The sequence below is a fragment of the Hyla sarda genome, chromosome 5, assembly GCF_029499605.1.
Source record: "Hyla sarda isolate aHylSar1 chromosome 5, aHylSar1.hap1, whole genome shotgun sequence".
NCBI classification, from domain to species: Eukaryota; Metazoa; Chordata; class Amphibia; order Anura; family Hylidae; genus Hyla; species Hyla sarda.
The window spans coordinates 35,810,034-35,835,252 of record NC_079193.1 but is presented as its reverse complement, the minus strand read 5'-3'; the positions used below and the strand labels follow the sequence as shown (position 1 = coordinate 35,835,252).

The 25,219-nt window shown below is 49.3% G+C and overlaps 1 long non-coding RNA gene across 1 annotated transcript; it reads right to left on the bottom strand.

Moving 5' to 3' along the window:
• Positions 1–1,137: 1,137 nt before the first annotated feature.
• Positions 1,138–24,685, bottom strand: LOC130273065 (uncharacterized). The gene is made up of 3 exons (XR_008843861.1): positions 24,173–24,685; positions 24,033–24,081; positions 1,138–1,633 (listed from the first exon to the last, which is right to left on the bottom strand). It is a non-coding gene; the product is annotated as an uncharacterized LOC130273065 (long non-coding RNA).
• Between the last annotated feature and the right edge of the window lie 534 nt (positions 24,686–25,219).

The following is a 25,219-nucleotide window of genomic DNA, read 5'->3' as shown; positions in this document are numbered from 1 at the left end:
ACTGTCCAGAGCAGCATATGTTTGCTATGGGGATTTTCTCCTGCTCTTGACAGTTCCAAAAATGGACAGCAGAGGTCAGCAGAGAGCACTGTGATCGTGACATCAGAGAAATCCAAAAAGAAAGCCATTTATTTTGTAGTATATAGCCCCAAAAAGTACTGGAAAGATTAAGATTTTTTTTATAGAAGTCATTTACAAATCTGTTTAACTTTCTGGCACCAGTTGAGTACCCCTTTAAGGGGTTAAGGAAAAATTTTAGTGCCACATATGGGTTATTTACATAGTCTATTTTAGCTATTCTATTTTAAAACAACATTAATTAAAAAATTTAGTGGGTCCGCCAGCATGTACGTGTCCTAAAATTAACAAGGTGTGCTGTGTGTATTTTCAACCTTAAAATTAATAGTTATTAGTTATATAATTCATTTTTCTATAATCAACATTAATGTTGTAGCTTTGTTTCATGATGTAGAACAAGAACAGTTGTTAAAGTGAATGTTAATGCCCTTTTCTTCAGACGTCTGCACTTTCTGTAAGCCAGGTTGGACCTGGAATACATATGCGACTTTTAAATGGCGACTAACGCATATGATAAATAGATGACCACTGCAAAGTAAAAAAAAAAATTACTACGCGAGCAGATTTCAGAAATGTGCTTTGAAGTAAGCAAATATCAAAAAGTCACAGCATGTATAGAAAATTCACACGAGCGACTTTTATTATGCAAAAAAAAATTTACCATGGAGCTTGATAAATCTCCTTCTAAGTGTTCCAACAGCAGGACGGCCTGTGATAATTTTACCACTGGAGAACATTCCTACCAAAAAAATTGTTCACCTCAGGGGTGCCACTTTAACTTTTTCATTTATATAATTTTTTTTGTCAAAGTTTTTGATTAATATATATATATATATATATATATATATATATATATATATATATATATAATTCGTGTACTATGACCCAGCTGTCAGGAGACATCACCCTTTAAAGAACCAACAAAATGTCCTTTTTCGCTGAAAACTTTTCATTTTCTGTGACATCAATAAAAGGTAAGTTTGCTGATGTACAGTACTAGATGCAGCTGGAACGGGGCATAGAACTGGAAATAATTGCAATATTGTGAGTAGAAATAGCTTCAGAATCTGGTGTCTCTGATGATGACCTCCGGGTTCAGCCAGAACTTGATGCCGTTTTATTGCCTTTGTTTGAAATACTCTCGAGAAGAATTTTTTTCCCACTTCCCTGACTTCCATTTCACAAGGGTAAGCTTCCATTTAGCGGTGATACAGTATCTCCAGAAACAAGAAGTATTAGAGTATAAGAGTTGTTTTATGAAACCTGACATTTGCTAGTCATTACTTTTCTTTTCCATGATGCTGGGGAATGCATGGAGTAGGGTATAAAATATTTAGTCAGCGCAGGTAATATTGATCTGTTTATCTGGTGCCGTCCATCACTGTATGACTTGTACCGAATAAAGCAGCAGGATCTGATGTTTTTATATGAAGGTTGTAATCAAAATATGGAAATATAAAGGAGGAATGTCAAAAAATTCATTGCCTCGGCTCAAAAATCAATCTGGTTCCTTTGCTTGGATTCTGGCAAGGTGTTCATGTGGTTATTTTCAATCCTGAAATGAAAAGCAACTACATTACGAAAAGATTTGACTACTAGCAGGATATTGTCCAAAGAGTGGAATTGTCCAGAGTGGTCGAGAAAGAAGGAGCTGGACCATTATCAGACTTCTGGATATAGAAGTAAATGGTACTTATTCAGTGTTGGGCTCTGTGGAAACTACCTCCTCTTTTTGACGCCTCCATTCATAAATCCTTTTAAATTGACAGGAAGGGCAGCATGCTGCGCCATTCTTCTCATCAAAACCAGCTACACGATGCCAAAACCTGATGAATCCCATTATACGTCAATGGAATCCATCAGCACAGTTGGTGTTCATCATTCAATAGTTCCAGCACTGCTGTCATGGATTCCTTTGTATGGCTACAATGTATACCTTCAGTGTACCCTGGAAACACAGTCTGAACAATCCCATACGTTCCTTAAACCAAAAATTAAAAAAAAATGATAACGTTGGTGTCATAAATGTATCTTTCCTTGCTCCTGTGCTGTGTCTTTTCCACACAGAACCCCTCTCGAAGCATCCTGGAGTCTCTATGATGACCAGCATTGCTCAGTGCAGAGCTGTGGATCATAATACTGACCGCCATGTCAACCAGTCAGGAGTAGTGATGAGCAGCAGGGGCCATATTCAAATTCACGATATTTCACGAATATATGGACGAATATTCGTCCTGTGATTATGAAATTTGCATATTCGCTATGTTCGTTAACTTTTTTTTATGGGAAAATTGTAACGAAAGGCTTATAGTGCGCATGCGCGATTATATCTTTCAACTAACTAACACTATACCCTACACTAGAACCTCTCTGCTACACTAACCTCCCCTATCTAAAGCTAAAAGAAGGGATCAGTGTCCTCTGGAAGTGCCGATATTTGCAAATATTTACAAATACAAAACATTTGCACTCCACACCTACTCACACAGTAAATATATTGGAGCCTTCTTTGGACCACAAACATTGTAACGTACCGGTCAGGAGACAGGAGGTGAATCCACTGAACCAGAGAGGCGATGACTAGTGTTGAGCGGCATAGGTCATATTCGAATTCGCGAATATTCGCGAATATATGGACAAATATTCGCGAATATTCGCATATTCTTATAGTCTCGTTTTATTTTCGCGTATGCGAAAATACGCGCATGCGAAAATTCGCATATGTGGAAATTCGCATATGCGAACATTAGCATATGTTAATTTTCGCATATGCGAATTTTCGCGCGCCAGTCTCACACTGTAGTATTACAGCCTTCTTTACACCACACAAGCTGGAAGCAGAGAGGGGTGATCACTGTGATGTGTACTGTGAAGAAAAAAAAAAAAAAAAAACCGAATATTCGTAATTACGAATATATAGCGCTATATTCGCGAAATTCGCGAATTCGCGAATATGCGATATTCGCGAATAATATTCGAATTGCGAATATTCGCGAGCAACACTAGCGATGACGTGGGCCGTACCAGGGGAACGAGTCTAAGGGACTACTGGTCTTCACCAGGGCCTGCCGCAAAGCGGGATGGTCTTGCTGCGGCAGGTAGCCCCAGGTCGTTACACCCGATAGCGACTCGACCCCTCTGGTAGCTGAGAATGGCGCAGTACAGGGGGAGCAGGCAGAAGCATAGTCGGACGTAGCAGAGGTCAGGGCAGGCGGCACAGGTTCACAGGCGATAGTCAAGCAACAGGTCAGGGCAGGCTGCACAGGTTCACTAGCGGTAGTAAACGCAACGGTTTCGCAACAGGCAACACAGAACAAAGGGAGCGCTTTCACTAGGCACAAGGCACTAAAGATCCGGCGAGGGCAGGAAGGGGCAGGAGACATTTATAGAACAGTGAGGGCCAGGCACCAATCAATGGTGCCCTGGCCCTTTAAATTTCATGAAGCCGGCGCACGTGCCCTAAGGAGCGGGACCGCGTGTGCCGGGGAACAGAGGCAGCACACGAGGACGGAGCTGCAGGTGAGGAGGAAAGAGATGCGGCGCGTGAGCGGTGATCAGCCGCCACGCTAGCCGCAACCCCGCCAGAGGAATCCCCGCGCTCCCGGTCAGCGTGTCTGACCGGGACGCACCGGGGAACAGCAGGCAGAGGCAGCGAGCGCTCCGGTACAGAGGAGGGGACCGGAGCGCTCACTGTTACAGTACCCCCCCCCCCTTAGGTCTCCCCCTCCTTTTGGTACCAAGGAAACTGAGGATGAGGCTGCGGTCCAAGATGTTCTCTTCAGGTTCCCAAGATCTCTCCTCAGGACCGCAGCCTTCCCAGTCGACCAGAAAAAATCTTCTCCCCCGGATGAACTTCGATGCCAAAATCTCCTTGACAGAGAATACATCAGTAGTGCCGGTCACGGGTAGGAGTAGAAACCTTGACGGAGAAGCAGGTTTTAGGAGGGAGACATGAAAGAGTTGGGAATCCTGAGGAAGGAAGGAAAATGGAGTTGGTAGGATATTGGATTGATTCGCTTCTTGATCTTATAGGGTCCCAGGTAGCGGGGACCCAACTTGTAGCTTGGAACCCGGAATCGGATATATTTGGAGGAGAGCCAAACTTTGTCACCAGGAGAAAATTCTGGAGGAACTCTACGTTTCATGTCGGCCTGGGACTTCATGCGGGCAGAGGCTTTGAGGAAAGCAGTGTGGGTTTCTCGCCAGATGGAAGAGAAATCTTGGACCAGGTCATCAACAGCAGGTACGGGAGAAGAGGAGGACAGCGGCAGAGGTGGTAGAGGATGGCGACCAAAGACTACAAAAAATGGAGACTTGTTAGAGGCAGAGGAGTGTTTGTAATTATAAGAAAATTCTGCCCAGGGAAGCAGATCAGACCAGTCACTGTGGCGTGAGGACACGAAATGACGTAGTCTCCCAAAATTTGATTCACCCGTTCCACCTGGCCATTGGACTGAGGGTGATGGGAAGATGAGAAGTCCAACTTGACCCCGAGCTGACCACATAGAGCCCTCCAAAATTTTGAGACAAATTGTACCCCACGGTCAGAGACAATGTGCTTGGGAAGACCGTGGAGGCGAAAAATATGCTGAAAAAACAGTTTGGCTAACACAGGTGCAGACGGAAGACCAGGCAGAGGTACGAAGTGGGCCATCTTCGAGAAGCGGTCAACTACGACCCAAATGACCGTCATTCCATGGGAGGAGGGGAGATTGGTAACAAAGTCCATGGCGATGTGAGACCACGGAATCTCAGGAATAGGGAGAGGCAAGAGGAGACCAGCAGGCTTCTGATGAGGCGACTTGTCCCGAGCACAAATCATGCAAGCTTGGACGTAATCCGAGACATCTTTCTCCATAGTAGGCCACCAGTATCTTTGGGAGATGAGCTGAAGAGTCTTCTGTACCCCAGGATGACCTGCGAATAAAGAGGCATGGCCCCATTTGAGGACTCGTAGGCGCTGACGTGGAGGCACATAGGACTTGCCTGCGGGGAGAGAGCGCAGTTCCACAGGAGCAGCGGCAATTAGGCGTTCAGGCGGAATTATATGCTGGGGAGTTATGTGGTCCGTGAAGATACTCACAGGGTGGATGGAGCCCTTGAGAAGATGCCTCCACTCTTCAAGTGCCAATTTTATGGCCAATAGTTCCCTATCGCCAATAGAATAATTTCTCTAGGCGGGAGTGAAGGACTTGGAGTAGAATCCGCAAGAAAGAGTCTTGCCCCTGGGTGACTTCTGAGTAAGTATGGCTCCGGCTCCCACGGAGGAGGCATCCACTTCCAGGGAAAATGGCTTAGTGGGGTCAGGTCTGGAGAGTACTGGTGCGGAGGCAAAAGAGGCTTTCAATGAGCAGAGTGCCTCTTCTGCTTGAGAAGGCCAAGATTTGGGATTAGCCCCCTTTTTGGTCAGAGCTACAATGGGTAACACCAGAGTGGAATAATAGGGAATAAATTGCCTATAATAATTGGCGAAACCCAAAAATCTCTGAAGAGCACGGAGTCCAGAGGGGCGTGGCCAGTCCAGTACTGCTGAGAGCTTGGCTGGGTCCATCTGTAGACCCTGGGCTGAAATGATGTACCCAAGGAAGGGCAGGCTGGACCGCTCGAACTGACACTTCTCGATCTTGGCATACAGGCGATTCCTTCTTAGACGTGAAAGAACTTGACGGACATGGACCCGGTGTTGGTCCAGGTTGGAGGAGAAGATGAGGATGTCGTCAAGGTATATGACCACGCAGGTGTAAAGCAAGTCTCTGAAAATGTCGTTGACAAACTCTTGGAATACAGCAGGTGCGTTGCAAAGACCGAATGGCATCACCAGGTAATCAAAATGGCCATCCCGAGTGTTGAAGGCGGTCTTCCACTCGTCGCCTTCTCGGATTCGGATCAGATTGTAAGCACCTCGCAGATCCAGCTTGGTGAAGATCCTAGCCCCACGGAGGCGGTCAAATAGCTCAGAGATCAAGGGAAGAGGGTAACGATTCTTGACAGTTATCTTGTTTAGGCCTCTGTAGTCTATGCAAGGACAGAGGGAGCCGTCTTTCTTGGTAACAAAGAAAAAACCGGCCCCAGCGGGAGAGGAAGATTTCCTTATGAAACCTTTCTGCAGATTTTCACGAATATACTCTGACATGGCGAGAGTCTCCGTGGTGAGAGTGGGTAGATTCTACCCCGGGGTGGAGTAGAACCGGGCACCAAATTGATTGGACAATCGTAAAGTCTATGAGGCGGAAGAACTTCGGCTTGCTTCTTGCAGAAGACGTCAGGGAAGCAGTGGTAAGGCTCCGGAAGACCCGTGGCGAAGGAAAAACGGGGTCACATTTGACGAGCACAGACTTGAGACAACGACCGGAGCAGGAGGGACCCCACTTCAGGATCTCTCCGGAGGTCCAATCCAGGATGGGACAGTGGCGCTGAAGCCAGGGCAACCCCAAGAGGAGTTCTGAGGAACAGAAGGAAAGAACCAAGAACTCCAGCGTTTCAGTGTGCGAAAATCCTACGCCCATCAGTAATGGTAAGGTGCGGTACTGCACAGTGGCAGAAAGTCTCTCTCCGTTGACAGTGGAAATGAAAAATGGTTTGGGCAAACAGACCACAGGCATTTGATGCTTGTCAACCAAGGAGGCATGGATAAAATTGCCAGCAGATCCAGAATCCAAGAAGGCGGTGGCAGTGAAGGTAGACTTGAAGGGAACGGAAAGCTGCACTGATACCATAAGACATGGAGAGGAAAAATCCACACCTAGCAACGCCTCTCCTACGTTTACTAGGTGTGAGCATTTCCCGAACGCGGTGGACGAAGAGGACAGTCTCTGAGGAAGTTGTCACGATGCCGGCTGGCAGGTAGTGGACCCTCTGTGCCAGAGAGGGATTGGCGTGGACCGTGCTAGTGGACCGGTTCTAAGCCACTACTGGTTTTCACCAGAGCCCGCCGCAAAGCGGGATGGTCTTGCTGCGGCGGTAGTGACCAGGTCGTATCCACTAGCAACGGCTCACCTCTCTGGCTGCTGAAGATAGGCGCGGTACAAGGGAGTAGGCAGAAGCAAGGTCGGACGTAGCAGAAGGTCGGGGCAGGCAGCAAGGATCGTAGTCAGGGGCAACGGCAGAAGGTCTGGAAACACAGGCAAGGAACACACAAGGAACGCTTTCACTGGCACTAAGGCAACAAGATCCGGCAAGGGAGTGCAAGGGAAGTGAGGTAATATAGGGAAGTGCACAGGTGAAAAACCCTAATTGGAACCACTGCGCCAATCAGCGGCGCAGTGGCCCTTTAAATCGCAGAGACCCGGCGCGCGCGCGCCCTAGGGAGCGGGGCCGCGCGCGCCGGGACAGAACAGACGGGGAGCGAGTCAGGTAGGGGAGCCGGGGTGCGCATCGCGAGCGGGCGCTACCCGCATCGCGAATCGCATCCCGGCTGGCAGCAGGATCGCAGCGCCCCGGGTCAGAGGACGTGACCGGAGCGCTGCAGCGGAGGGAGTGAAGCGAGCGCTCCGGGGAGGAGCGGGGACCCGGAGCGCTCGGCGTAACAGTACCCCCCCCCTTGGGTCTCCCCCTCTTCTTGGAGCCTGAGAACCTGAGGAGCAGACTTTTGTCAAGGATGTTGTCCTCAGGTTCCCAGGATCTCTCTTCAGGACCACAACCCTCCCAGTCTACTAAAAAAAATTTTTTCCCTCTGACCTTTTTGGCAGCCAAAATTTCCTTGACCGAGAAGACGTCCGAGGAGCCGGAAACAGGAGTGGGAGGAACAGATTTGGGAGAAAAACGGTTGAGGATGAGTGGTTTGAGAAGAGAGACGTGAAAGGCATTAGGGATACGAAGAGAAGGAGGAAGAAGAAGTTTATAAGAGACAGGATTAATTTGACACAAAATTTTGAAAGGACCAAGATAGCGTGGTCCCAACTTGTAGCTAGGGACACGGAAGCGGACATATTTAGCGGAGAGCCATACCTTGTCTCCAGGGGAAAAAACGGGGGGAGCTCTTCTTTTCTTATCCGCGAACCTCTTCATGCGTGAAGAAGCCTGTAAGAGAGAATTTTGGGTCTCTCTCCATATAATGGAAAGGTCACGAGAAATTTCATCCACAGCGGGCAGACCAGAGGGCAAGGGGGTAGGGAGGGGGGGAAGAGGGTGACGGCCGTACACCACGAAAAATGGGGATTTGGAGGAAGATTCAGAGACCCTGAAGTTATACGAGAATTCGGCCCATGGAAGGAGATCTGCCCAGTCATCCTGGCGGGAGGAAACAAAATGTCGCAAATAATCACCCAGGATCTGGTTAATTCTTTCTACTTGTCCATTGGACTGGGGATGATATGCAGAGGAAAAATTTAATTTAATCTTGAGTTGTTTACAGAGAGCTCTCCAGAATTTAGACACGAATTGGACCCCTCTATCCGAGACAATCTGCGTAGGCAACCCGTGAAGACGAAAAATGTGTACAAAAAATTGTTTAGCCAACTGAGGCGCAGAAGGAAGACCAGGAAGAGGGATGAAATGTGCCATTTTGGAGAATCGATCAACGACCACCCAAATAACGGTGTTGCCACGGGAAGGGGGTAAATCAGTAATAAAATCCATACCAATCAGAGACCAAGGCTGTTCGGGGACAGGCAGAGGATGAAGAAAACCAGCGGGCTTCTGGCGAGGAGTCTTATCCCGGGCACAGATAGTGCAGGCTCGCACAAAGTCCCCAACATCCGTCTCCAGAGTCGGCCACCAATAGAAGCGGGAGATGAGTTGCACAGATTTCTTGATGCCCGCATGACCTGCGAGATGGGAGGAGTGACCCCATTTGAGGATTCCGAGGCGTTGGCGTGGAGAAACAAAGGTCTTTCCTGGAGGAGTCTGCCTGATGGAGGCAGGAGAAGTGGAGATCAGGCAGTCAGGTGGAATGATGTGTTGCGGAGGGAGATCAACTTCTGAGGCATCCGAGGAACGAGAGAGAGCATCGGCCCTAATGTTCTTATCGGCAGGACGAAAGTGAATCTCAAAATTAAATCGGGCAAAGAACAGAGACCACCGGGCCTGGCGAGGATTCAGCCGTTGGGCCGACTGGAGGTAGGAGAGGTTCTTGTGGTCGGTGTAGATAATAACAGGAAATCTTGATCCCTCCAGCAGATGCCTCCATTCCTCAAGTGCTAATTTAATGGCTAGAAGCTCTCGATCCCCGATGGAGTAGTTCCTCTCCGCTGGAGAGAAGGTCCTAGAGAAAAAACCACAAGTGACAGCATGCCCGGAAGAATTTTTTTGTAGAAGAACAGCTCCAGCTCCTACTGAGGAGGCATCAACCTCCAATAGGAAGGGTTTGGAAGGGTCAGGTCTGGAGAGCACGGGAGCCGAAGAAAAGGCAGACTTGAGTCGTTTAAAGGAGTCTTCTGCTTGAGGAGGCCAGGACTTGGGATCAGCATTTTTTTTGGTTAAAGCCACGATAGGAGCCACAATGGTAGAAAAATGTGGAATAAATTGCCTGTAATAATTGGCGAACCCCAAAAAGCGTTGGATAGCACGGAGTCCGGAGGGGCGTGGCCAATATAAGACGGCAGAGAGTTTGTCTGGATCCATCTGTAGTCCCTGGCCAGAGACCAAATATCCTAGAAAAGGAAGAGATTGGCATTCAAACAGACATTTCTCAATTTTGGCATAGAGTTGGTTGTCACGAAGTCTCTGAAGAACCATACGGACATGCTGGCGGTGTTCTTCTAGATTGGCAGAAAAAATTAGGATATCGTCCAGATATACCACAACACAGGAGTATAACAGATCACGAAAAATTTCATTGACAAAGTCTTGGAAGACGGCAGGGGCATTGCACAGTCCAAAGGGCATGACCAGATACTCAAAGTGTCCATCTCTGGTGTTAAATGCCGTTTTCCACTCGTCCCCCTCTCTGATGCGGATGAGGTTATAGGCGCCTCTTAAGTCCAATTTAGTGAAGATGTGGGCACCTTGGAGGCGATCAAAGAGTTCAGAGATGAGGGGTAAGGGGTAGCGGTTCTTAACCGTGATTTTATTAAGACCGCGGTAGTCAATGCAAGGACGTAGGGAGCCATCTTTTTTGGACACAAAGAAAAATCCGGCTCCGGCAGGAGAGGAGGATTTACGGATAAAGCCCTTTTTTAGATTCTCCTGGACGTATTCGGACATGGCAAGAGTCTCTGGGGCAGAGAGAGGATAAATTCTGCCCCGGGGTGGAGTAGTACCCGGGAGGAGGTCGATAGGGCAATCATAAGGCCTGTGAGGAGGTAGAGTCTCAGCTTGTTTTTTGCAGAAAACATCCGCGAAGTCCATATAGGCCTTAGGGAGACCGGTTACTGGAGGAACCACAGAGTTACGGCAAGGGTTACTGGGAACCGGTTTTAGACAGTTCTTGGAACAAGAGGACCCCCAACTCTTGATCTCCCCAGTGGACCAATCCAGGGTTGGGGAATGAAGTTGAAGCCAGGGAAGTCCAAGGAGAATCTCCGAGGTGCAATTGGGGAGGACCAAAAGTTCAATCCTCTCATGATGAGATCCGATGCTCATAAGAAGGGGCTCCGTGCGGAAACGTATGGTACAGTCCAATCTTTCATTATTTACACAATTGATGTAGAGGGGTCTGGCGAGACTGGTCACTGGGATGTTGAACCTGTTGACGAGAGAGGCCAAAATAAAATTTCCTGCAGATCCAGAGTCCAAGAAGGCCACTGTAGAGAAGGAGAAGGCAGAGGCAGACATCCGCACAGGCACAGTAAGACGTGGAGAAGCAGAGTAGACATCAAGGACTGTCTCACCTTTGTGCGGAGTCAGCGTACGTCTTTCCAGGCGGGGAGGACGGATAGGACAATCCCTCAGGAAGTGTTCGGTACTAGCACAGTACAGGCAGAGGTTCTCCATACGGCGTCGTGTCCTCTCTTGAGGTGTCAGGCGAGACCGGTCGACCTGCATAGCCTCCACGGCGGGAGGCACAGGAACAGATTGCAGGGGACCAGAGGAGAGAGGAGCCGAGGAGACGAAACGCCTCGTGCGAACAGAGTCCATATCTTGGCGGAGTTCCTGACGCCTTTCAGAAAAACGCATGTCAATGCGAGTGGCTAGGTGAATAAGTTCATGTAGATTAGCAGGAATTTCTCGTGCGGCCAGAACATCTTTAATGTTGCTGGATAGGCCTTTTTTGAAGGTCGCGCAGAGGGCCTCATTATTCCAGGACAATTCTGAAGCAAGTGTACGGAATTGTACGGCATACTCGCCAACGGAAGAATTACCCTGGACCAGGTTCAACAGGGCAGTCTCAGCAGAAGAGGCTCGGGCAGGTTCCTCAAAGACACTTCGGATTTCCGAGAAGAAGGAGTGTACAGAGGCAGTGACGGGGTCATTGCGGTCCCAGAGCGGTGTGGCCCATGACAGGGCTTTTCCGGACAGAAGACTGACTACGAAAGCCACCTTAGACCTTTCAGTGGGAAACAGGTCCGACATCATCTCCAGATGCAGGGAACATTGGGAAAGAAAGCCACGGCAAAACTTAGAGTCCCCATCAAATTTATCCGGCAAGGATAAGCGTATCCCAGGAGCGGCCACTCGCTGCGGAGGAGGTGCAGGAGCTGGCGGAGGAGATGACTGCTGAAGCTGTGGTAGCAACTGTTGTAGCATAACGGTCAGTTGAGACAGCTGTTGGCCTTGTTGCGCTATCTGTTGTGACTGCTGGGCGACCACCGTGGTGAGGTCAGCGACAACTGGCAGAGGAACTTCAGCGGGATCCATGGCCGGATCTACTGTCACGATGCCGGCTGGCAGGTAGTGGACCCTCTGTGCCAGAGAGGGATTGGCGTGGACCGTGCTAGTGGACCGGTTCTAAGCCACTACTGGTTTTCACCAGAGCCCGCCGCAAAGCGGGATGGTCTTGCTGCGGCGGTAGTGACCAGGTCGTATCCACTAGCAACGGCTCACCTCTCTGGCTGCTGAAGATAGGCGCGGTACAAGGGAGTAGGCAGAAGCAAGGTCGGACGTAGCAGAAGGTCGGGGCAGGCAGCAAGGATCGTAGTCAGGGGCAACGGCAGAAGGTCTGGAAACACAGGCAAGGAACACACAAGGAACGCTTTCACTGGCACTAAGGCAACAAGATCCGGCAAGGGAGTGCAAGGGAAGTGAGGTAATATAGGGAAGTGCACAGGTGAAAAACCCTAATTGGAACCACTGCGCCAATCAGCGGCGCAGTGGCCCTTTAAATCGCAGAGACCCGGCGCGCGCGCGCCCTAGGGAGCGGGGCCGCGCGCGCCGGGACAGAACAGACGGGGAGCGAGTCAGGTAGGGGAGCCGGGGTGCGCATCGCGAGCGGGCGCTACCCGCATCGCGAATCGCATCCCGGCTGGCAGCAGGATCGCAGCGCCCCGGGTCAGAGGACGTGACCGGAGCGCTGCAGCGGAGGGAGTGAAGCGAGCGCTCCGGGGAGGAGCGGGGACCCGGAGCGCTCGGCGTAACAGAAGTGCTCGGTACTAGCACAGTACAGACACAAGTTCTCGTCTCTGCGACGGCTCCGTTCCTGCGAGGTCAGGCGAGACCGATCCACCTGCATGGCTTCCACAGCGGGAGGCCCGAGACAGGTTGCGGTGGGTGCTGAAGAACGGGAGACAGACGAGGATAGCGTCTAGGACGAGCTCTCTCTTTCTCCTGAAGAAGTTCCTCTTGTCTTTCGGCAAATCGCTTATCAATCCTAGTGGCCAGCAGAATAAGGTCACTGAGAGTAGATGGTATTTCCCGTGCAGCTAAGACGTCCTTAACTTCACTACTTAGTCCCTTCTTGAAAGTGGCACAGAGGGTATCATTGTTCCAATTCAACTCGGAGGCGAGGGTGCGGAATTGGATGGCATATTCACCCACGGTAGAGCCTCCTTGGGTCAGGTTCAGCAAAACAGATTCAGCGGAGGTAACCCGGGCAGGTTCCTCGAAAACACTCCGGAACTCTTGACAGAAGCTCTGGACGGAGGTAGTGGCTGGATCAAAGCGGTCCCATAAAGGTGTAGCCCAGGCCAGGGCCTTCCCGGAGAGCAAGCTGAGTATGAAAGCCACCTTGGCTCGTTTGGACGGGAACTGGTCGGCCAGTAACTCGAGATGGAGTGAGCACTGCGACAGGAACCCACAGAACTGCTTCGGATCACCGTCTTACTTGTCCGGGAAGGACAAACGGACTCTGGCACTGGAGACGACTGCAGGCTGTGATGGAGCAGCAGGTGCAGGTGGAGGTGACGGCTGTTGCTGGGCAGACAGGAGTTGCTGCATCATGGCGGCCAACTGAGCCAACTGTTGACCTTGCTGGGCTATCTGCTGATTCTGTTTAGCCACTACGGTAATAAGATCCGCAAGGCTAGGAAGAGGCGTCTCAGCGGGATCCATGGCTGGATCTTACTGTAACATACCGGTCAGGAGACAGGAGGTGGATCCACTGAACCAGAGGGGCGATGACGTGGGCCGTACCAGGGGAATGGAGTCTAAGGGACTACTGGTCTTCACCAGGGCCCGCCGCAAAGCGGGATGGTCTTGCTGTGGCAGGTAGCCCCCAGGTCGTTCCACCCGATAGCGACTCGACCCCTCTGGTAGCTGAGAATGGCACGGTACAGGAGAAGCAGGCAGAAGTGTAGTCGGAGGACGTAGCAGAGGTCAGGGCAGGCAGCACAGGTTCACAGGCGATAGTCAAGCAACAGGTCAGGGCAGGCAGCACAGGTTCACTAGCAGTAGTCACGGGCAACGGTTTGGCAACAGGCAACACAGAACAAAGGGAACGCTTTCACTAGGCACAAGGCACTAAAGATCCGGCGAGGGCAGAAAGGGGCAGGAGACATTTATAGAACAGTGAGGGCCAGGCACCAATCAATGGTGCGCTGGCCCTTTAAATTTCATGAAGCCGGTGCACGTGCGCCCTAAGGAGCGGGGCCGCGTGCGCCGGGGAACAGAGGCAGCACACAAGGACGGAGCTGCAGGTGAGGAGGAACGGGATGCGGCGTGTGTGCGGTGATCAGCCGCCACGCTAGCCGCAACCCCGCAGGAGGAATCCCCGCGCTCTCGGTCAGCGTGTCTGACCCGGACGCGCCGGGGAACAGAAAGCAGGCGTTCCAGTACAGAGGAGGGGACCAGAGCGCTCACTGTTACAAGCATTATGAATATATAGCGCAATATTCAAAATATTTGCAAAATCGCAAAGTGCCGATATTTCAAATATTCACGCTCAACACTAGTCAGGAGGTTGAAATGCTTGGCCAGCTTATCTACTGTTGCCACGCCAGTGAATATTCACACTTAGCATTCACCAGCATTTTGTATACTACTCAGCTTTCCCTGGATCCTGAAAGTTTACCTGGTCCCTACCTAGTTTTAGCCTTCTCATTTTGACTTGACCCATAAGTCCTGGTTTTATCCTTGCCTGTTTATCATTCTCCCTTTGTCTTCTGGCTTTGAAATGCGCTACCCTCCTGGTTTGACCCACATTGTCCTGACTCTCTTTGGTCTGTTTGATTTTGTACTACGCTACTTTAGATTTTGACTCTGGTTTGCTTTTGGTTCATCCCTTGTCTAAGATTCTCTACTTAATCTGCCCATTTGTCATAAATCCAGCCGGTTTTAGTATCCTGACGCCTTTGCACTTAGTCCATTGTAGTGACCGTCGTCCAGTTGGGGGCCGCTGTTCAGGGTGGATCATCCAAGTAGGTAATGACAGTGGTTGGGATTAGCATTAGTATGCACTGTTCCTTATCACGAGACATGAGAGTTGACATATGTGTCAACCATTATGTGTCAATCAATATGGAAGCTGATACATACATGTGAGAGTACAATCAGTAATGTAGATTGGAAGGAATCAGCTAGGAAAATACATGTAAGCATACAATTTAATATATATTCTTAAAGAGAAACTGTAACATTAAAAATGCAGTCCATTCTGCAGGCAGCAAGCTATATCAGAGTCAAACATATTTGAAAGCAAGGTTTCAGGATATTGGTCTTTTACTCCTTTAAATCTCTGCCCATTTTGGGCCAAGTTGTCAAGTGGGCGGTCCTGTTAAGTGATGGACAACCCTTTACATGCACAAATAAATGCTTAGGCTACTTAGCCTAGATATTGTTTGACACATAAGACAACTGTCACGTCTGATGATAGGGAACAGTGCACATGAATAGTCACCCCAGCCACTGTCCCTATCTATGTGGATGATCCATCTTAAATGGCGACCCCTAACTGGGTGATGGTCCCTGTGCTGGACTGCAAATGATTCCTGCAGATTAGACTACGTTTCCTCAAGTACACATCTTTTTTCTTTTTTTGAGTCAAATAGAATATACAGCTCTTGAAGTTCACTGTGTAATTTTGGAATTTGAATATTTTTATTAAACCTTCTTACATGTCTAAATACATTCCCTATATTTAAATAAGTCAGTCATTTCTTTTTTTTTTGGGGGGGGGGGGGAAGGTATTACATTACTGCTATCAATCTCCCTTCATGTTCTAAAGGTTATATTAGTTAAAATGCAAGGCACCAAGACTCATATATAATGTATACAGAGCTTTTTCCACATATATAAAATATCTATTATTGAAGCAGCCCCACACCCTGAATGATGACTGCCATAATAAACCCTTAGGGGCATTAAAAATTGATTTTTCTTACATTTATTGCTTCATTTTATAGGGAAATGAGGGAACAGCTGGATACTCATACCAAGCATTCAAATACAATCAAATACATATATCACATCTACTAGGACAGTGGTCCCCAAAATGTAATTTACACAATATACTGGTTTAGATAAGTGAAAACAATTACAAAGTTTTAAAAATTTGATGGAAAATTTAGCTTACATGAATTTCTTAGTTGTCATCAGTGGCGTTGCGACCCGGGTGCGGGGGGTGCGGCCCGCACCGGGTGACACCAACCTAATGGGGTGACACCAAGACGCTCCGCAGCACCCACACCCCCTCCCCAGCTACACTGACACCCCCCTATGTGCCCGACCGGCCTCCCATCCGTCAGCACCCCCCCCGTGCTGTGTGTGCGGTGCGCCCGTCCGTTGGCAACCCCCCCCCCCCTTTCAGTGCGCCCGTCCGTCATCACGCCCCCCCCCCCCCTCTCTCACCTTCACCAGTACTGTGCCCGTCCTCCGCTCCCACGTCTGCGCTGGCCTGACGTCACACCGCATGGCCGCGCAGGAGGACGTGAGTTACGTCACTCGCACGGCGCCCGGTGGGAAGGAGTGCTGCGCTGGATGGGTGAGTGTGTGTGTGTGTCTCTATCTATGTTTGTGTGTGTGACTCTGTGTGTGTGTGTGTGTGTGTGTGACTGTGTGTGTTTGTGTGACTCTCTGAGTGTGTGTGTGACTCTGTGTATTTGTGTGACTCTGTGTGTTTGTGTGACTCTGTGTGTGACTCTGTGTGACTCTGTGTGTCTGTCTGTGAGTGTGTGTCTCTGACTGTGTGTGTTTGTGTGTGTGTCTCTCTGTGTTGTATGTGTTTTTTTTTGTGTGTGTGTGTGTGTGTGTGTGTGTGTGTGGGGAGACTTTGACGCATTGTGGGGAACCTGCAAGGGAACCTGCGGCCTAATGTGGGGAGTCTATGCTACCTAATGTGGGGAGTCTATGCTACCTAATGTGGGGAGTCTATGCTACCAAATGTGGGGAGTCTATGCTACCTAATGTGCGGAGCATATGCTACCTAATGTGCGGAGTCTATGATACCTAATGTGCGGAGTCTATGATACCAAATGTGCGGAGTCTATGCTACCTAATGTGGGGAGTCTATGCTAGCTAATGTGGGGAATCTGTGCTACCGAATGTGGGGAAACTGCTACCTAATGTGGGGAATCTGTGCTACTTAATATGGGGAAATTGCTACCTAATGTGGGGTAACTGGTACCTACCTAATGTGGGAAACTGGTACCAAATGCGGGGAATCTATGCTGCCTAATGTGGGGAAAAGATGCTACCTAATGTGGGGAAACTGCTACCTACCTAATGTGGGGGAACTGCTGCCTACCTAATGCTCCCCCCCCTGGCAGTAGCACCCTCATCATCCGCCAGCAACTACCCCCCCCCCCCAGCAGCACCTCCATCAGCAGATCCTGATGGTGGATGATGGCGGTGCTCCTGCCAGGAGGATGATCCTGCCGATGGATGATGGGGGTGATACTGCCAGGGGGGATGGCCAGTAGCACCCTCATCATCCTTCAGCAATACCCCCCCCCCAGTAGTAGCACCCCGATCATCCACTAGCAACACCACCAATACCCCCCTCCCGTGGTAATAGCATCAGCTAACGGATGTTGAGGGATGTTACTGCGGTTGTGGTATTATATTCAGACGGTACACTGTATGGCAACGTTATATTCAGAGGGCGCAGTTTGTGGTAGTGTTATATTCAGAGGGCACAGTGGGTGGTAGTATTATATTCAGAGGGCGCAGTTTGTGGTAGTATTATTAGAGATGAGCGAACTTACAGTAAATTCGATTCGTCACAAACTTGTCGGCTCAGCAGTTGATGACTTATCCTGCGTAAATTAGTTCAGCCTTCAGGTGCTCCGGTGGGCTGGAAAAGGTGGATACATTCCTAGGAAAGATTCTCCTAGGACAATATCCACCTTTTCCAGCCCACGGGAGCACCTGAAAGCTGAACTAATTTATGCAGGAAAAGCCATCAATTGCCGAGCCGAGAAGTTTGTGACGAGTTGAATTTACTGTAGTTTGCTCATCTCTAAGTATTATATTCAGAGTGGGTGGTAGTAATATATTCAGAGTGTACAGTATGTGTTGGTATTATATTCAGAGGGTACAGTATGTGATAGTATTATATTCAGGGGTACAGTATGTGATAGTATTATATTCAGGGGTACAGTATGTGGCAGATTTATATTCAGAGGGTACAGTATATGGTAGTATTATATTCAGAGGGTACAGTATGTGATAGTATTATATTCAGGGGTACAGTATGTGGCAGATTTATATTCAGAGGGTACAGTATGTGATGGTATTATATTCAGAATGTACAGTGTGTGGTATTATTATATTCAGTGGGTATGGTGTATGGAAGGTTTATAATCAAAGAGTATAGTGTATAGTAGTATTATATTTAGAGGATACAGTGTCTGGCAGGTTTATAATAATAATTGTTTTCATATAGAGGATGAGAATGCGCTGATGTCACGATTCGGCTTGCGGGTTGTGGATCCGCTGTGTCAGCGAGGGATTGGCGTGGACCGTGCTTGTGGACCGGTTCTAAGAGGCTACTGGTTTTCACCAGAGCCCGCCGCAAAGCGGGATGGTCTTGCTGCGGCAGTAGCAACCAGGTCGTATCCACTAGCAACGGCTCAACCTCGCTGACTGCTGAGAAGGCGTGGGACAGAAGGACTAGGCAGAGGCAAGGTCAGACGTAGCAGAAGGTCGGGGGCAGGCGGCAAGGTTCGTAGTCAGGATGGATAGCAGAAGTTCAGGTACACAGGCTTTGGACACACTAAACGCTTTCACTGGCACAAGGCAACAAGATCCGGCAAGGGAGTGCAAGGGAGGAGATCAGATATAGCCAGGGAGCAGATGGAAGCCAATTAAGCTAATTGGGCCAGGCACCAATCATTGGTGCACTGGCCCTTTAAGTCTCAGAGAGCTGGCGCGCGCGCGCCCTAGAGAGCGGAGCCGCGCGCGCCAGCACAAGACAGCAGGGGACCGGGACGGGTAAGTGACCTGGGATGCGATTCGCGAGCGGGCGCGTCCCGCTGTGCGAATCGCATCCCCGACGGCCATGACAGTGCAGCGCTCCCGGTCAGCGGGACTGACCGGGGCGCTGCAGGGAGAAAGACGCCGTGAGCGCTCCGGGGAGGAGCGGGGACCCGGAGCGCTAGGCGTAACAGTACCCCCCCCCCTTAGGTCTCCTCTTTTTTTTGTCCGGTAACTGCCTCCCCTGGGATGAGGACACCGGGAAAGAATGGAGGGTTTCCTCAACGGCAGGCAGTGCAGCAGGAGTTGGAATGGGGAGGGAGGGCAGAGGGTGAAGCTTGGCACGGGGCAGGGTGACACACGGACGGGAGCCATGAGGAGGCACAGAGGCTTGCCTGACGGGACTGGGAGGGGGGGAGAGGCACTTCCTAAGGCAGGCAGAGTCCCAGTTCTTGATCTCCCCGGTGGTCCAATCAAGGGTGGGAGAATGAAGGCGGAGCCATGGCAGGCCGAGGAGGACCTCAGAGGTACAGTTGGGGAGAACGAAGAGCTCAATCCTTTCGTGGTGGGGTCCAATACACATCAGGAGGGGTTCTGTGCGGTAACGCACGGTGCAATCCAGTCTGACTCCATTGACCGCGGAAATGTAGAGCGGCTTGACGAGACGGGTCACCGGGATGCGGAATTTATTAACAAACGACTCCAAAATAAAATTTCCAGAGGCACCAGAGTCCAAGCAGGCCACGGCTGAGAGGGAGGAGTTGGCTGAAGGAGAAATCCGCACGGGCACCGTGAGACGTGGAGAAGCAGACTTGGAACCAAGAGACGCCACACCCACGTGAGCTGGGTGCGTGCGTGCGTTTCCCAGACGTGGAGGACGGATAGGGCAATCCACCAAGAAATGCTCGGTACTGGCACAGTAAAGACAGAGATTTTCTTCCCTACGGCGATTCCTCTCTTCCTGGGTCAGGCGAGACCTATCCACTTGCATGGCCTCCTCGGTGGGAGGCCCAGGCGTAGACTGCAAAGGATGCTGTGGGAGAGGTGCCCAGAGATCTAAGTCTTTTTCCTGGCGGAGCTCTTGGTGTCGCTCAGAAAAACGCATGTCAATGCGGGTAGCCAAATGGATGAGTTCTTGGAGGTTGGCAGGAATCTCTCGTGCGGCCAGCACATCCTTGATGCGACTGGATAGGCCTTTTTTAAAGGTCGCGCAGAGAGCCTCGTTATTCCATGATAACTCGGAAGCAAGAGTACGAAATTGGATGGCGTACTCGCCCACTGAAGAATTACCCTGGACCAGGTTCAACAGGGCAGTCTCGGCAGAAGAAGCTCGGGCTGGCTCCTCGAAGACACTCCGGACTTCAGCGAAGAAGGCCTGGACTGTGGCTGTGGCAGGATCATTGCGGTCCCAGAGCGGTGTGGCCCAAGACAAGGCCTTTCCTGAAAGAAGGCTTACTACAAACGCCACCTTAGACCGTTCTGTAGGAAACAAGTCCGACAACATCTCCATATGCAGGGAACACTGAGACAAAAATCCACGGCAGAGTTTAGAGTCCCCATCAAATTTGTCCGGCAGGGACAAGCGGAGGCTAGGAGCGACCACTCGCTGCGGAGGAGGTGCAGGAGCTGGCGGAGGAGATGGTTGCTGCTGTAGCAGAGGCAGAAGTTGCTGTAACGTGGCGGTCAACTGCGACAGCTGCTGTCCTTGTTGGGCAATTTGCTGCGATTGCTGAGCGACCACCGTTGTAAGGTCAGCGAGACTAGGCAGCGGCACCTCAGCGGGATCCATGGCCGGATCTACTGTCACGATTCGGCTTGCGGGTTGTGGATCCGCTGTGTCAGCGAGGGATTGGCGTGGACCGTGCTAGTGGACCGGTTCTAAGAGGCTACTGGTTTTCACCAGAGCCCGCCGCAAAGCGGGATGGTCTTGCTGCGGCAGTAGCAACCAGGTCGTATCCACTAGCAACGGCTCAACCTCGCTGACTGCTGAGAAGGCGTGGGACAGAAGGACTAGGCAGAGGCAAGGTCAGACGTAGCAGAAGGTCGGGGGCAGGCGGCAAGGTTCGTAGTCAGGATGGATAGCAGAAGTTCAGGTACACAGGCTTTGGACACACTAAACGCTTTCACTGGCACAAGGCAACAAGATCCGGCAAGGGAGTGCAAGGGAGGAGATCAGATATAGCCAGGGAGCAGATGGAAGCCAATTAAGCTAATTGGGCCAGGCACCAATCATTGGTGCACTGGCCCTTTAAGTCTCAGAGAACTGGCGCGCGCGCGCCCTAGAGAGCGGAGCCGCGCGCGCCAGCACAAGACAGCAGGGGACCGGGACGGGTAAGTGACCTGGGATGCGATTCGCGCACGGGCGCGTCCCGCTGTGCGAATCGCATCCCCGACGGCCATGACAGTGCAGCGCTCCCGATCAGCGGGACTGACCGGGGCGCTGCAGGGAGAAAGACGCCGTGAGCGCTCCGGGGAGGAGCGGGGACCCGGAGCGCTAGGCGTAACAGCTGACATAGTGAGGAGACGTCTGGGCGTCACATTCTACAGACAGAAGTTTTAGCTGGACCAGGCGGTATGTACCATCTGAATTAGATAAGGAAAGACTATAGAGAAGACGTCACCTGTAGTCACTGATATCATTGTATATTCTCCTCACTATAGAGAAGACGTCACCTGTAGTCACTGATATCATTGTACATTCTCCTCACTATAGAGAAGACGTCACCTGTAATCACTGATATGATTGTACATTCTCCTCACTATAGAGAAGATGTCACCTGTAGTCACTGATATCATTGTGTATTCTCCTCACTATAGAGAAGACGTCACCTGTAGCCACTGATATCATTGTACATTCTCCTCACTATAGAGAAGACGTCACCTGTAGTCACTGATACCATTGTACATTCTCCTCACTATGTCCTATCAGAGCTGTAGTCGCTTGTCAGTTCTACAGTTATGGTCAGTGAAACTACAACTCCCAGCATAACCTCACCACTGCATAAAGGGGTACTCTACTGGAAAAAAATTTTTTTAATCAACTGGTGCTACAAAGTTAAACAGATTTGTAAATTACTTCTATTTAAAAATCTTAATCCTTCCAGTACTTATTAGCTGCTGTATAAGCGATTCACAGGAAGTTATTTTCTTTTTTAATTTCTTTTCTGTCTGACCACAGTGCTCTGTGCTGACACCTCTGTCCATGTCAAGAACTGTCCAGAGTAGGAGCAAATCCCCATAGCAAACCTATCCTGCTCTGGACAGTTCCTGACATGGACAGAGGTGTCAGCAAATAGCACTGTGGTCAGATTGGAAAGAACTACGCAACTTCCTGTGGAGCATACACCAGCTTATAAGTACTGTAAGTATTAAGATTTTAAATAGAAGTAATTTAAAAATCTGTTTAACTTTCTGGCACCAGTTGATATAAAAGTAAATGTTTTCCAGTGGAGTACCCCTTTAAGTAATTCTGGGAGCTGTATATTTAAATGGTGAAAACTTCTTTAACACTTTCCCATTCTGTGGCAACTGGTATATCTGATTATTATACTGGAATTTCTCACAATGCGCTACAACAGTGGTGTCTGTCACAACAGGCTAAAAACTTACTGGGGGGAGGGGGGAGGTATGGGGGTGACACCATTTTCTACCGCACCGGGTGACACCAACCCTAGCAACGCCACTGGTTGTCATCTGTCGACTTGTTAAACTCAACAGCATGTGCATGTGAAATGTGATGCCATTTTTAGGACAACATTTCAGTGAGCTGAACCACCTAGTTGCTCGGTATTGTTTGCAATTTTAAAAGGAGTTATCCAGGTTTTCTTAACATTGCACCGTTGTGCCTGTGATGCCAGGTTAGGGGTTTATTTCCTTTACATGTGTGGGGTGGATTGACCCCTTTTTTGTGATTTCATGGTCCCCCCCAGGTTCAACATTCCTCTGGTCTGTGTATGACTGTTGTCTCGAGCCTTTCCCAGGATCCTGTCCGGCTGGAGACAACAGCTGATCACAGAGGGTTTGGCTTCTTCTTGTCTTCCCTAAAAAGCCAGCCCCCTAATGACGTATGCAGTCCAGCTGTATGTGCTGCCTCACCATCTTGCATCCCCCAATCCCTCATAAAAATGCATCCCCCTGCTGTCATGTGATCTCAGCAGTCTGCAGAGAGTGGGGGGACACACTGACGTCGGTGTGGTGGCATGTACAGCTGGACTTCACGCGTCATCAAGGGGCTGGCTATTTAGGGAGGACAAGAAGAAGCCAAACCCCTGTGATCAGCTGTTGTCTCTAGCCAGACAGGATCCTGGGAAAGGATTGAGACAACAGTCATACACAGAATGAAGGAATGCTTAACCTGGGCGGACCATGAAATCACAAAAAAGGGAGTCGATTCACCCCACACATGTAAGGCAAGTAAATGTATTCCACTCCTAATGATCTCATCCCCTATGCAATGGATAGGTTATCTGATCACGGGGGTCTTGCCACTGGGAAACACCACGATTCATGGACTGGTGACTGCGGCGTTCAGAATACGGAAGCTTGGAGCTTCCATGTTCATGACGTCCCAATTGTAAACTGAGTAGCAAGGATACAGTGTATGCCTCTCTGCTCAGTATTTAGGAGCAGGGAATCAATAGCTTCAGCTGATACATATCTAATGTATATAGACTGCTTTAGTACTATTACAGCCCTATAACTTTTGCAGAATCTTGACTGATCTGTAAGTGTAATCCCTGCTGGTTGCAATATGTTTTATTTTATTTTAGTTTAATTACTGTATGCATGCTAATTATGAATAAATTATAAATACACTGAAGAGGGTTCGTATGACTCCTGTGATTTTCTCTTCAAAAATAGTCACAGATGATGCTCAAATGGAAAATAATAGCAACATATTCCCCATCAAAAAAGCATTCGCCTCTTTGGCAAAGTGTTCTGAACTAATCAGCATCCAATTAGAGGGAAGAAAGGAAGGACAATGTAATATTTCGGCATTGTCTAGAGCACATGGTCTCCCCAGGAACCGGCGTCTAATGAAAGTGATGAACAGGTTCTGGTGGAAAGGAGTCCTTCTGTGTGTTTTTCTTCCAGAAGTAGACCTCCGAGACCGGTGTGAAGCCATATGCAGCCTCAGCTTTTTACTTGGCCCGAACACATATCCTACCAGAGCAATATTTTATAACACCGGTGATGAGGATGTATTTCTGTTCATAGGGAAAACATTGCACAGAGTCTTCATCATCACTAAATGGAAGCATAATGAGCCGCAAACCTGTTAATTTACCTACCTGTGTCCAGTCTGCTATATCTGGGCGACAGATGGCTTTGTATTCTCACCTTTCGAGAAATCACAAATGACTCTGGTTAGACTTTAAGGCATTGTTGTCACCTATCGGAGGAAGATAGTTTGGGATTTTATCTTCCTTACTTGAGCAGCAGATGGGGTAACAGCTTCCTCTTTCCTATGGGTTTGTGTACATATCAATCATACGTCAGATGAAGCTGCGTCCTGGCTGCCAGACTCGCTGCTTCAATGCATACTCCGCAGCCTAACATTAAAGGAGGTAATTACTTCCCATGCTGCTCTTCGTTCCCCGGTTCTTATGTTCTGATGTCTGATCACTCTGTAGGGACTGCTGCTTTTTGCAAACATCACGTTTTCCTATAATTTTGCTCCTCAGGATTCTCCGGTGAATATGTTATTCATTATTTTTCATGTTCTGCGCCTTTTGAAATGTTTCTTTTTTTCTTTCTCCATTTTTGGTGGGGGCAGGGTACCTAGGGCTTTATATTATACAATATATTAGTAAATATTTCACATTCAATTTACTGAAATATATTTATGAAAATCCTTCTTTCTCCCTTTCTACTTTTGACTTCAGGGAAGCACCATGTCTGCCATAGAGGGAGCTGTTTTTTAATACAGCGCCCGACTCTGGATGATATGATGGGGTCCTAGGTGGGAGACCTTTATCTTTATACCTTGGTAGGGTATGTGGACAGGTCTTGTATAACCGCTTTACATTGAAACCTTTGTAAAAAAAAATAAAAAAGAGGTAAATGGTTAAGGATAGCAGTAGCTACTTCACGCCATCATGCGCTTTGTGAGGCTTAAGCCTCACGAAGCGCATGATGTTGCAAAGTAGCTACCGCTATCCTTAACCATTTCTTCTCTCCCTCCTCTGCTGAAGTGTCAAAGCTGCATGATGTTTTAATGATTGCAATAAAGTATTGAAGATTTTATCTCTCCTACCTGGTGAGTGCTGCTTTCTAAAATCTTATCCACTTTACATTGATACAGAGGTCCCAGAGGTTACACCCTTCCGTGGTTAGCTTGATTTTGGGGAAATGTTGCTGATGTTGTTCATGAACATTGTTCATGGGTCTGCAGGTAACGGGGGATCACCTTGGATCCCTGGGTGGGTGCTGCTTTTAATAGTGTCTGCGTCTTCAGGATGCAGACAGAGTTGAATGC